A 12,770-nucleotide genomic window follows, 5' to 3' on the forward strand; every position below is an offset into this window, starting at 1 on the left:
GCCCGGTTACCATTATTTAAGTTGATATAGATACCTACAGAGGTTTTAATTTTATTTGTCTTTACCATTTGATTAGGTGCTTGACTTGTCCATGATATTTTTCTTTGTGAAATTTTATATTTCTCCGGGTAGAGAGATTTCAGTATGTGTACAAAAAATTCCCACCGTGGAAGGGTAACTGGGCAACTCAGGACAGTGGCAATTATACACAGTCTTGAAAAGTGATATAGTCATGAAAAGTTATGGAAAAAACTGAGTTAAATTGGTTACGTTAGGTTAGATTTATAGACCTTCTATCATCACTTTCAAAAAGTGTGTTGCCATGTTTGGTGATCAGATCTGAATAGCCAGGTACTAGCCCACCTTCTTCCCCTCCTCACTACCTTCAGCCTCACAATTTACCCCAATTAGGGTACTACAGTCTCACTGACTCCAGACAGTTGGGACTCTTGTGCGGTACCCATGTAAAAAATAAAAAGGTTTTGTTGTGAAAATGTATATTTTATTCAGTAAGCGATTCAAATAGTTTTAGTAATACATAATACAGCAATCAAGTTACAAAAAGTATAATTATACCTAATTACATGCCCTGTTCAGTTCTGCCCTGTTCAGTTCTGCCCTGTGCAGGCGCAAATGGAGCAGTTCACTCCAAGCGCCGACTTGCCAACACCAAGGATCTAAGGCACTGATAATACCTAACATAGCGTCCTTGAGGTTTTTACTAGCGCACAGCGCCATTTGGCTCAGGGTCGGCACCGACTACATATTTGCTAAGTACTGGACATAAACAAATGAGAATTTTAAAACTTAAAAAGTTATTATAACATATAAAGTAAAAAAGAAGTATGAAATACAAAGCAACTTTAAAATTATGGTCATCAATTAAAGTCAAATTCAATTATTATATATTTTATATATCGTCGCCGTTCAAGCAAAAGTCACCACAAAAAATATTTTAGAATATTGTAAATTTGAAAGTTAAAATTTGTTACATAAACTTTACAATTTTTAATTTATGTAATGGAAATGTCAAAGTTCCCTGCTTAGTAATAGAAAAAAATTGAAAGCATTCAAATAAAATTATGTTTATAACCTTCAAATTTAGATATCTCATAACTTTTGCAGGTGAGTTGGTGATTTTTGAATAGCGACGATATTATGTCACAATTTTATGTAAATATTTTAGTATCAATCACAAAAAAATTATTAGAATCAATGCATTGTAATGGCAGCCTGTCGGCGAGGGTCAGAGGGCGGCTTTCCACAGAAAAGGGAAAGCAAATAATAACCAAGATCAGCTATAAAAGTGAGTCCTCGCTCTGCCACAGATAAGAATACAGAGGAAAATAATTTTCTTATGTCAGTCAAAACATTCAGCAAGTGACACATGGTTTGTAATACAACTTTCCCTATATTGCCCAAACATACCAAAGCTCCCCTCTCCGGTGCTTCCTTGATTATGGAATTTATATCCAAAATTGCTTTTTCAATCAATTTTATACTGTGAGAGTTCCGAATTTTCGCATTATAATTAGCAACAATGATTTCAATCTGTTTCCCAATTCGGTGGCCGAAATGGTTGATAAAATTCGGTCCAAGTGTATAATTTAACACCCTTTTCCCGAAATTAATTAGGGTACTTGAATTGAAATTGAAGTCCGTGCATAATTTTTTTATCATGTCATAACATCCCGGAGAATCAAAAACCTTGATATCGACTTCCAGTGTATCCCGAGGATGTGCAATAATGAATTCTCCCCGATCGCTGGATAGATAAAGACGATTTACTGTGAGACCTGTAATTTGAGCAAGCCAGCCTCCAAATGAGTGGCCGGTCAAGGTCAAATTAAAGATAATTTTTTCTTCACGCAGTAAACATAATTCTTTACGTACTATGTCCGCAAACGTTACTGCCGAACTTACTTGGGGTGAATACTTTGAGGTTACAACTCCATCAATACAATTTCGGATACTCCCTGCATGGTAATAGGTACCACGGTGAGCGATAACAATCTGGCGTGTTGAATAATTAACAAAAGCAACTCCGCAGTAACCATTATCCGGGTCGTTGTTGTCGGCAGTTGTCAGCTCGATCCAATCCTGTGGGAGGGTGACAGCATACCTTTCTTGTGGAACGTTGTTAGCATCCCTGCCTTGAGGGTTGTCCACATTGACTGTTTCCTTATAGGCATAATGTGAAAGAGTCGCCAGGATTTCACTTGGAGGGCTTTGTGGCGTCGACTTGTCTCTTGAAATTATCTTCAATAAGCGAGAGAAAAAGCCTGGAGCATTGCTTCGAAGGTCATTTCCAAATGTGGCATTGCTCAATGTCAATGCTCTGTCGTATGGTATTTTCACAGTGGATCCTGAAACACAATTATCAAGGTTTTATTTTTTAACAATAATGGGGTACTTTCAAAATGAGAGACAAGTAGTTGCTGTTAAAGAGAGTGGAATAATTAAAGTTTATGTTTATTACTCTCCAAAATTATTATTTCTTAATAGCTCGAATTTAATAATCGCAGTTTTGGGTTTCTTCAGAAGTTAGTGCACTCTACCCCCGGACACCCTGTATTATAATTAAACACTATTATGGTAAACAGCCCCAATTTTTTGTCATTATACGATATTTTTAGGTACGTATTCAATGATGTTACAAGTTACAATATATATAGACGAGCTGTAGAAATCTGAAAGTTGCAAGCCAAAAGCAGGACAATTTATTGCATTCGGTTTCGTGGTTTCAGTAATAAACTGCCAAGTGTCGCATAAGGTTGTGCGCTCTAAGTAAATTGCATTAAAAAAGTGCCAAAATGCATTTGTGTGTGATGAGAAAACATTTTCATTACTCAGAAAACTAGTAAAATCCAAGAAATAAGATTTAATTTGTAAAAACCCACAAATTATTTTATCATAATAAAAAATAGAGTTATTCCGGAAGAAATTCTCTAAATAAAAGTGAAAATCCGTTGCGTAGTTGGGTAGAAATAAGCGCACAACATACAGGCGCGGATAGTGATTTTGTTTTATATTATTTACAGGTATGAACAAATAATAAATTTTATGATTCTTAATTAAATTAAATTAAAAGTGTGGCAATGAGAACAAAGATATTTATTAATAAACTACACATTACTGTAAAAAGATACAAACACTATTTGTTATTAGCTTGGCTTGAGAGATATGTACTTCAGTTTATGGAAATTACACTTCATATCAACTTAATTACTACAAGAATCAACTATTAACATGGGGGGGGGGGGGGGGAGATGGTAAAAGATTCATTAAAATTATGTTCATTCAATCAATGTTCGAAATTTCCCTTATAAAACGATTCATTTGCCGCCATTTTAGATTTATTTTGAATGGATTTGATGTTTGCGAAAGTTTTGTGTTAGTCTAAATACGCATAAATTACTTAATTAATCCTTTGGGGACGTTAAATATTCTACATGTTTCGTTAGTTGGGTCGTAATATTTTCTCGACGACTGGAAACTTTAAATTGTAGCGATTATTACAGTTTTCTCGGACATTTGCAAAATGCATTTTTCTATTTAGCGTGTTGCTCGCAAAACTTCTAGGGTGACCACATAATTATTTTGGTAGAAAAGAAAAGTTTTTTTTTTAAATATATTTTTTTAGTATGTGAATATTCTGTACATTTATTTGTGTTTTTTAAATTATTTCATCTGAAAAAATATATGTAAATATATACAGAGAATGGTTTAGTTTAAAATACTCTACGCTTTCTAAAATTATTATTCATCATAAAACAATTTCAAACATTATACATGAACTTTAATATTGAATAAGTTAATTGGTCCTTCTAAAATAATTGAGAATTGAATAAAAGCATACATTTAAAAACTCTAAATATTATAAAAAAGAGTCGCTATCCGCGTCTGTCTGTTTGTGCGCTTAGTTCTTCAAAACAACGCAACAGATTGTGATAGGGTTTTCAACATCATTTAGAGAATTCCGGAAGGTTTATATTTATAATAAAAGCATATTATATATCTCTCTATACAGGGTGTCCGGAAACTCGTAGTACAAGCGGGAAACTGGTGAATCTACATCACATTTGGAATCGATTTTGTAGTATATATTTTTTTGATTTGAGCTTTCGTTATCGAGTAAATCGAGTTAGAAGTTGATTTTTTTTTTTTTTTTTTATCAAATTCTTATAAATTATTACTGAAGATCAAAGTACCCAACTAATTAAAACTATTTGAAAGTAAAACAAATGAAGAAACTCGGATTTGAAGCATTATTTTGAAATCACCCTTCATTTAATCCGGTGTAATCATAAAATATTTCTGCTCTGCAGGGTTAAAACATCTGTTGTTCAACCCTAAACACCAGAAAAAACTTTAACCCTAAAATAGCTGAAAAATATATTTTTTTGGTTTTTTTTTTTTTTTGTGAAAATGCTCAAATCAAAAAACTTTATGTTTATTTGGGTTCCCCATGTGGTGTAGATTCTCCAGTTTCCCGCTTGTACTACGAGTTTCCGGACACCGTGTATATACATATATATCTTTCTATATATACAAATATATATCTTTCTATATTTATATTTATATCTTTCTATATATATAAAGTAGAGAAAAGTTGATGTTTTGTAATCAACATGTAAAAAAATATTTACAGGCGCTTACGTTGCTAATGCTGGCTAAACCTTATGAGATCATCACCTCAAAACTTTACCCCTAACCATTCACAAGTCCCCGAGCAAAGCCAGGTACACTCGTCAGCTAGTGTTTTCATAAAACTAAAAACAAATTAACAACATATAAAATCCATTTTACAATAACTACTCAAGCATCCATTAATATTTTGATTAAACTTACATTTTCAATTGTATTGAAGGGTCAATATTTTGTAATTATGAGATATTCCAAAAAAAATTAACAACTGCATGTTGACACAAAACAAACAACAATTTACTCTTGAGAGTGTACTAATTGATAATGAAATGCGGTAAAACCCAATAACAATTTATCTTGACCACAATAATTGTAACTAATGTTTAATTTGTTTGTACTATTTAAAGCTGTCAGCTTTATTTTTAGGTTATCAACAAGCATTCAAGCAATAAGTAGAAAAACAGCGATAAATAAATTACAACTACATAATTGAACAGCAATTAGAGATAGAAATAAATTAAGCGTTTGTTGTAAGTCTCTACATATGTGAATATATGTATATGTCTTTACGTGTTGTTACGCGGATGACAGTACAGTTCATTATAGCTTTCTGTTTGACAAGCCCCCAAAGGGCACACAAACTCCAACGGCTCGGAGGCCTTTGAAGCAGAGAATGGACGGTTATCTCGAGAGTATTTCCTCCTGGGGTAAAAATAATCTCGTCGAATTTAATGTTTCAAAGATCCAATCCTGTCTGATTATGTCTAAAAGGGATCCAAATGATAATCTAGTCTCCTTCAACGGAAGCAATCTTCCGAACAGGCCTTCCATTGATATGCTTGGTATAACTATAAGTTTTGACGGCCGGCATAGTCCAGTGGTAACGCATTGGACTGCCATTCCGAAGGTCGCGGGTTCGAACTCGGCGTGCGCAAATAAATTTTATTTGATTAATTTGTGTTATTTCACAATTAATTAATTAAAATAATATATAGTATATTTGCGGCACGTTCCAGAGTGGAAGATACTACCAGTATCGCCCTGGTGTAAGACCACCATTCAGAATTGAAACGTTGCTCCAAATGGCTTTAGCCGTGTTTAGTGACTAGATCTGAATAGCCAGGTACTTCCCCACCTTCCTCTTTCCCTTCCCCACTTACCTTCAGCCTCACAACATCCCCCAATTGGGGATGCCATAGTCTCACTGGCTCCAGACGGGAGCAGTTGGGACTCTTGTGAGGTATTCACTATAAAAAATAAAAAAATTTAAAAAAAAGTGACCAGCTCAGGTACGGGGGCTCCATCGAAGCCAGAGTAAAGTTGGCCTCTCAGAAGCTGGGCGTACTGTACAGGGCCCGCAGATACTTTAATAATACACAACTGCTGACCCTGTGCAAATCGCAAGTGCGCCCTACTGTCGAATTTGGCAGCCATCTCTGGTCCGGAGCCCCTAAATACCTGAAAAAAAACCCTAGACTCTGTGCAAAAACGGGCGGTCCGTTTGATAGATTCCCCAATCTTAACAAACGGACTGCAATCTTTAGAGCACAGGCGTCAGGTAGGTATGCTGTCCTTGTTCTATCGGTATTACAATGGAAGATGCTCTGAGGAACCAGCGTCATTGATCCCTTCGGCACCGGTGCGTAGTCGGGATACACGCCAAACGCGCGCCCAACATTTGTACATAGTTGACATTTGTCACATGAGGACGGGTCGCTTCTACGATTCGTTCTTAAGTTCAACAGCTCGGCTGTGGAACGAACTGCCGGCCTCTGTGTTTCCTCCCTCCTACAACATGGGACTCTTCAAGACCCATGTTCACTCCTTCCTCTCCACAAAAAGACCCTCCACACAGCATCCCCAAAGATGACATAGGCCCTGAGGGAAATTATTTTCTTCAGGGCCTCCTGTGTGGAGTTAATATAAAAGTAAGTCACTAGATATAAGTCTTAAATGTAAGTCAGCTTTAAGTCACTAGTTATTATGAATCCTAGTCGTAAGTCAGCTGTATTTATTATTTAATAAATATATTTGTACAGCTTCCTTGAGGTGATTTCTCACAAAAACGGCACTATATAAATTAGCTAAATATTATAATTACTGAGCGAAATTATTTCAAAGCTCCGATGACCAAAATATTATTAAATTTATTCTAGGCATACAAACATGAACATTTGTGTTATAAATATAAATTCCCGGAGTGGGTTTTATTCTCAGGGGTAATTGATACGTTGTGAAAAAATAAGATAACTTCTAGCATCTTTACTGTCACTCATAAATGAACCAAGCACAGCACTTAGATTGATCACTGTCATGCAATCTTAAATTATTATCTCTGTCTTGATGTTTGTATTCCATAGAATACTGGCTTTTTTTTCAGACACTGAAAAAATAATGAAATACCCAAAACAAACTTTCTCTGCGATTTATGATATGTGATAATCTGATAATATAACAAGATCACAATTTTTATAATTTATGCAAAAAATAATATTTGTCTCAAGATTTATGGGGCAGACACATTACGCTATCAAAGCGTTTTATATAACACCATATCGCTCACATACGGACCTGTCACACCTGACGTGTTATAAATGTGGGCGTGGTGACGATGATAAGCCGTGATCTATTAACGGAGTACCGTGATCACTTGGCTGTCGTCTGTTAAGGTGACAGATCCCAAACAAAGAAATGGTATTCCGCGGGCAGTCCCCCAATTGAACATTATAGCATAGTGTGACACCTCAGCATATAATAAGTGTAGGCCACGCCCAAATTATATGTTGTGCATAATGTGTCTCATATGTATGCTTCAAAGCATTTTCCGGCATGCCATATCGCTCGCCATAAAATACCATACAGACCTGTCACACCAAGTGTAGGTGTGGCAATAATATATTGTGATCTGCCTTTAGGGATCTTCCGTGATCACGCGGCTGTCAGTTGTCAAGGTGATCGATAACAGATCCCGTACAAAAAAATGATATTCGCACAAAATATGCATCGATTTTAATGACTATAACAATTTTTAAAGGTTTGTTGAATTGTCACTTTAATGAGTTATCCGGTCACCATTAAAAAGAAGTCACAGTGGTGTTATTCAAAGCTTTGTCTAATTGTATAACATAAGAGATTACATTTACTTAAATTAATGAAATTAATTTCTACGTTTTAAACTCGATGGATAGTATTCCTTAATATTTTAAATCTGGGATTCTGCTGTCCGAGGTATTAATTAACACTGTGAGTTTGAAAGGAAGGTTTTGACATCTTCTTCTTGCAACAATTGTTCTGGTCATGGTGACATTTTAGGATGAGTACATTGGGTAGGTTGGACAGTTGCAGGATAATACTGACACTTCCTATTTTTTTCCATGCACAAGCAAATGCTTTTAAAGGAAGAGTAGTATAAATAGAAAACGGAAGCTATGTAAAACCTGAATGGTAATATTATGTTCGATAGTACAATCGAGTCTTTGCGAATACGTACCTACCTACCGAACCTACTCCCATATACACGGCGCGAACAAGTTGTTTCTTGTGGTAGTTGTTGAAACAAAGGGTAATTTCCATAATCTGTGCCTAAAAGTGCGGCGGTTGGGTAAATAATTACCCCGGTACTTTTGCCCGTCAGTTGAACAAGGGAAAACCAAGAATCAAAGACTTAATTTTCCCTTAGTACTTAGTAAACAGCCAGTACGTTCCGCTAAGTTTATTTCTATCTTGTAACCATGAACAACGAACACGAACCATATTGCATAAGCCATGCATTTCGGGTGAATTAGGTGGTGCGATCTGTCTTATTGCTTTACTTTACCAGCTTATATATTAAAATGCTGATATAGTAATTTTAAAAGTATAACTTCTACTTACTCATGTTTTGGTCCCGAAGATTTGAAGATTCGATGAAAGATGAACTGACGCTATAGGCTAAACGACGCCAAGAACTTGGGCGCGACGAGTGCGGACAAATACCACTCCTGATCAGTGGGTCTGACTGGGTCTGACTTGATCTGACTGGATCATAAATAAACCACTCTCAGTAAACCTGAATTAACCACTCACACAATCACACTGAGAGATAAGGGGAAAATCCCCTTTTTTTAAAACGCAACCGCGCGCAACTGACAGTGACAGTTATCCGGCCGGCCGCTCTGGCCTCTGGCGCTCTAGGCATAAACATAAATAAACCACTCTCTAGATCGATATCTTCGGGCTTTTTGTATGGCGCCATTTTGTCACCCCCTTAACCACAGACGACCACAGATAAAACGGTCGTTTGGTCCAGACAGGTAAATATATCGTGGACCATAAAGAAATCTCAAGGACATTTAAAAAAAGTGCAAACATAGACAATATAACTGCACCCAACTAACATCGTTCATTCATTAGCCCAAAAAAATTATATTTTAAAAATAAAAATATTGGAATGCAGGAAAAGGAAAATTAAAAAAAACCCAAAGCTATGCACACATCAAAATATTTTTTATTTTCAAAAAGACAATGGACAGTAATACAAAACAGGGTCAGTAAAAAATGCCAAAAAATCAACTGTCGAGGCGAGAACTGTTAACTGCTGCGCAATCCGGCGACCGTAGCGCACCTGTCGTGGGGTGCTGGAACTAAAGTGGTTCCGCTTTACCCCACTTCGGTACGTTGTCTGAATCCGTGGCGCTAGCATCGCCATCCTCACCGCTAGAGTTATTATTATTTTAAAAGATGTTAAAATTACATGTGTGCAAAAGACCTTCAAACAATTGCAATAGCCTAGCCTTGGGCGAAAGTTTTTTTACTGCCGGGTCGCTAGCTTAATGTGTATTTCTAAGTTGGCTTTCTAATTTTTTATTGCGGAACCAGCGAAACTATTCACTAAATACTTAAGGTCTAATAATTCGAACTGCCGCCTCCATCTGCGTGTAAAATTACAGAGACAGATGCGGGAGCACGTGTTCGCTTTGGTCTTTCTGTGAATTCAAGTCATGTATATACCTAGGGACATATCAATTTATTATTGAAGTAGAAGATAATAATAATTTATCTAAACAAAAAATGAAACAGAACAAGACACAGAAAAATAAAAAGTAACGGTCTCAACTAGAAATCGAACCCAGGATTTCTGTCTTACTGCAACAACTTAATAGGATTTAATTTGACCTTGCACAAAAATACAAGAATATATACACAAAATACATTTTCAACGTGTTGAAAGATATTCATTATGTCAAGTAATAAAAAAGGGAGCGAAAACAAAACTTCTTGAGCGAGTTTCACTGCAATATAAATTAGTTGTATACCTTCAGAATATTCCTTCAAATGAGGATTCCACACTGTTCAAGCGAACTGTAGGTGACTTACATCTTATAAATATTAGAAGAGTAACAAATTTAAGTGTTACTTATTATTGCCACAGCACTAGAAGTTATTCAAATTCTCCTGCAAGGGTTTCATATAATTTCCACAGCTTTGTCGTCAGCAAGCATCATGGAAAATGCTGGTTAAATCTGAATATTTACATGAGGCAATTCTGGAGAGGTTTAAATGACCTTGTTTGATGTAATCGTGGCTTTTTTTAGCAGTTTTAGCATCCTAATACGTGGTATAGTATCGCGTCGGAATACGGATAGGTCTGAAAAGGAAAATTAATTAAATTATTAGCTTTTGAAGTACATTCAGGAATCAGGAACATTGTATCAAAGAACGAGAGGTTAGTACCTGTATTTAACAACGGGTTCGGGTCCTTCTTTCAGTTGGTGGAGATAGACAGGATATTATATGATGACTGGAAGATTAAGCGTTGCCAAGCATTCTTTTTTAATCCCAAAAGTACCGTATTTTTGCTTTGAATTGCGAAATGACACCCACAAACAAACGTATTTCTTGCTGCTTCTTGCTAGCACCGGATTATCGAATCCGTCTGAGCAACCTTTAACACAACACGGCATTAATTTATCACCTTGAAGAATTCTAGCACGCAACATTATTTTTAGATGGTTTAGACGATTTTCAAAATTCAAAATATTTACGCTAAAAACTTCAACTGACTTCGACTTCCGAAATGACGTCTTGGAAATTATCGCAGCATTACACAAGTCGCTATGGTAGAGAGCGAGAGATCAAACTACAATTTTTGCTCTGAGCCAATGAGATCTGAGCTTTCAACCACAACAGCTTTGTCCTTAAGAATTTGGGTATTGAATAACTCCTCCCATCAGGGTTACAAGGTCAGACGGGAATTGTACGTCCCTGGCTCTAGGCCGCACCATAAATATACCACTCTCTAGATCGATATCCTTTTTGTATACAACAGAATTATACAGTACTTAACCATAGATATACAAGCAGTACTTACCGGGCGGAGCAAAGCAGTAGACAAGGTAGAAAAACTCAAGGCCATTTAAAAGTAAAATGCAACCATAGACAATATAATTGATCTCGGCCTACTCCATTCATTCACTAGCCCAAAAAACTATTTTAAAAATAAAAATTACCTTGAAGCAGAAAAATGTCGAAATGTTTTCCACGGGCAACTTTTACAGTTTATTTCCTTAAGATGAAACTTGTTAATCGGAGAAGAAGAAACCCAAAATGACGAGAAATTTGCAAAAAACACTGAAGAAAATTTCCAAAACATGATTGTCTGACAGTACGACGATGAATTCCGACATTTTTCTGCCTATTTTGAACTCATGGTTGCATATGTTTAAAAATCTTTAATGTCACCAAAACAATAAGATAATACAGGATAACACTAATCAATAACATGAATAAGTTGGTCGATATAATAAATAACATTTATACGTTGTGGATAGGGTTTCCAGCTCCCGTTTTATGAATTAGAGGATTTGATACGATTAAATAAAGGACATATGATGAAAATAAAGGACATCAAATTTTTTTAATAAAATGCTGTTATGGTATCAGTAGTTACATTTATTAATAAAATCCAATGTTAATACACAATGTTAATCGAAGCCAAGTAAGTAGTACCTACGACCTTAATTAGTCATTTTGCATTTAAAGTAATAAATAAAGTTAATACTTGGTATTACTTTTGGCTGCTCTAAGAGCTTCTTCGTTTTCTATAATGAATTTATAAAATTGTTTGTATTTCATGTTGAAGTTCGACTTTATTTGTAGTTCTGCTTTTACAGTATCAATATTTAACTTATTTCGGTTTTTGGTCCACGTATTCGTACACAAGGAAAAAATCCTTTCGGCTTGGGCATTAGAAACGGGGATGGAAAATACGTATTGTATTATTTTTAGCAGATTCTTGTTTTCATCCGTAGATTTGAGAATCTGAATCCGAATTTCAAGAACATTTTCACACTTCTTATCGTCTATAATTTTCGTCAGGAGAGTCTTTAATATACAGAACTCTTCATACAATGCATCAAGGTTTATATTAGGTATCTCTTTCTGTTATGGGTCCCCGAAACGATCAAGTACACTTGACAAGTCTACGTGCTTGACGATTTCACTTGACGGGGGACTTGATGCGACTTGAAGGTGCCGTCAAGTCCACGTGCCGCAGTCGTTTACCGCCCTGTGCCCAGGAAAGTGGTTGTCGCTAAAATTAATAATGGTTTCCAACGCAGACGAGGCATTCCTTGCTATAACTCTAGCGGTATCTATCACAGAAAAAAAGAAAAGAAAGGCGATGGTGTAAGGAATGGTATAAAATGAGATATCGATTCACGCATGAAAATTTGCAAAGAACTCTTCAAGCAACTGAGCCGGACGATTATAAAAATTTTCTACGAATGGACAACGATTCTTTTGAAACATTGTTGGAGTTGATTCGACCCAATATTGAAAAGCAAGATACCAATATGCGACAAGCTATTCCTGCCAGCCAAAGGCTCTTTATAACTCTAAGGTACTTGGTCACTGGTATGGACTTGGAAAATATTCGGGTATGTATGATATTCATTTATTTTCATTTATATTCATCTTAACCAAAATAATCATAACAAAAATTAAATACTTAATGTGATGGTGAAATATGAGACAGACAAAACAGACAACTTTTTAACCCGTTGAGTCTATTTGTGCCCTAAAGGGCCCTTTAGGGCACAAATAGAGAAGAGATATGAGATAGTTAGAGATGTGAGAAATATGAT

General features: G+C 35.8%; 1 long non-coding RNA gene across 1 annotated transcript; it reads right to left on the bottom strand.

Annotated features, from left to right (window-relative positions):
- Positions 1-480: 480 nt before the first annotated feature.
- Positions 481-8,808, bottom strand: LOC149412841 (uncharacterized). Its single transcript, XR_016304258.1, has 2 exons — positions 8,521-8,808; positions 481-2,366 (listed from the first exon to the last, which is right to left on the bottom strand). It is a non-coding gene; the product is annotated as an uncharacterized LOC149412841 (long non-coding RNA).
- Positions 8,809-12,770: the final 3,962 nt, after the last annotated feature.

The sequence above is a fragment of the Hesperophylax consimilis genome, chromosome 22, assembly GCF_061612785.1.
Source record: "Hesperophylax consimilis isolate HC1 chromosome 22, BYU_Hcon_1.0, whole genome shotgun sequence".
Lineage (NCBI taxonomy): Eukaryota > Metazoa > Arthropoda > Insecta > Trichoptera > Limnephilidae > Hesperophylax > Hesperophylax consimilis.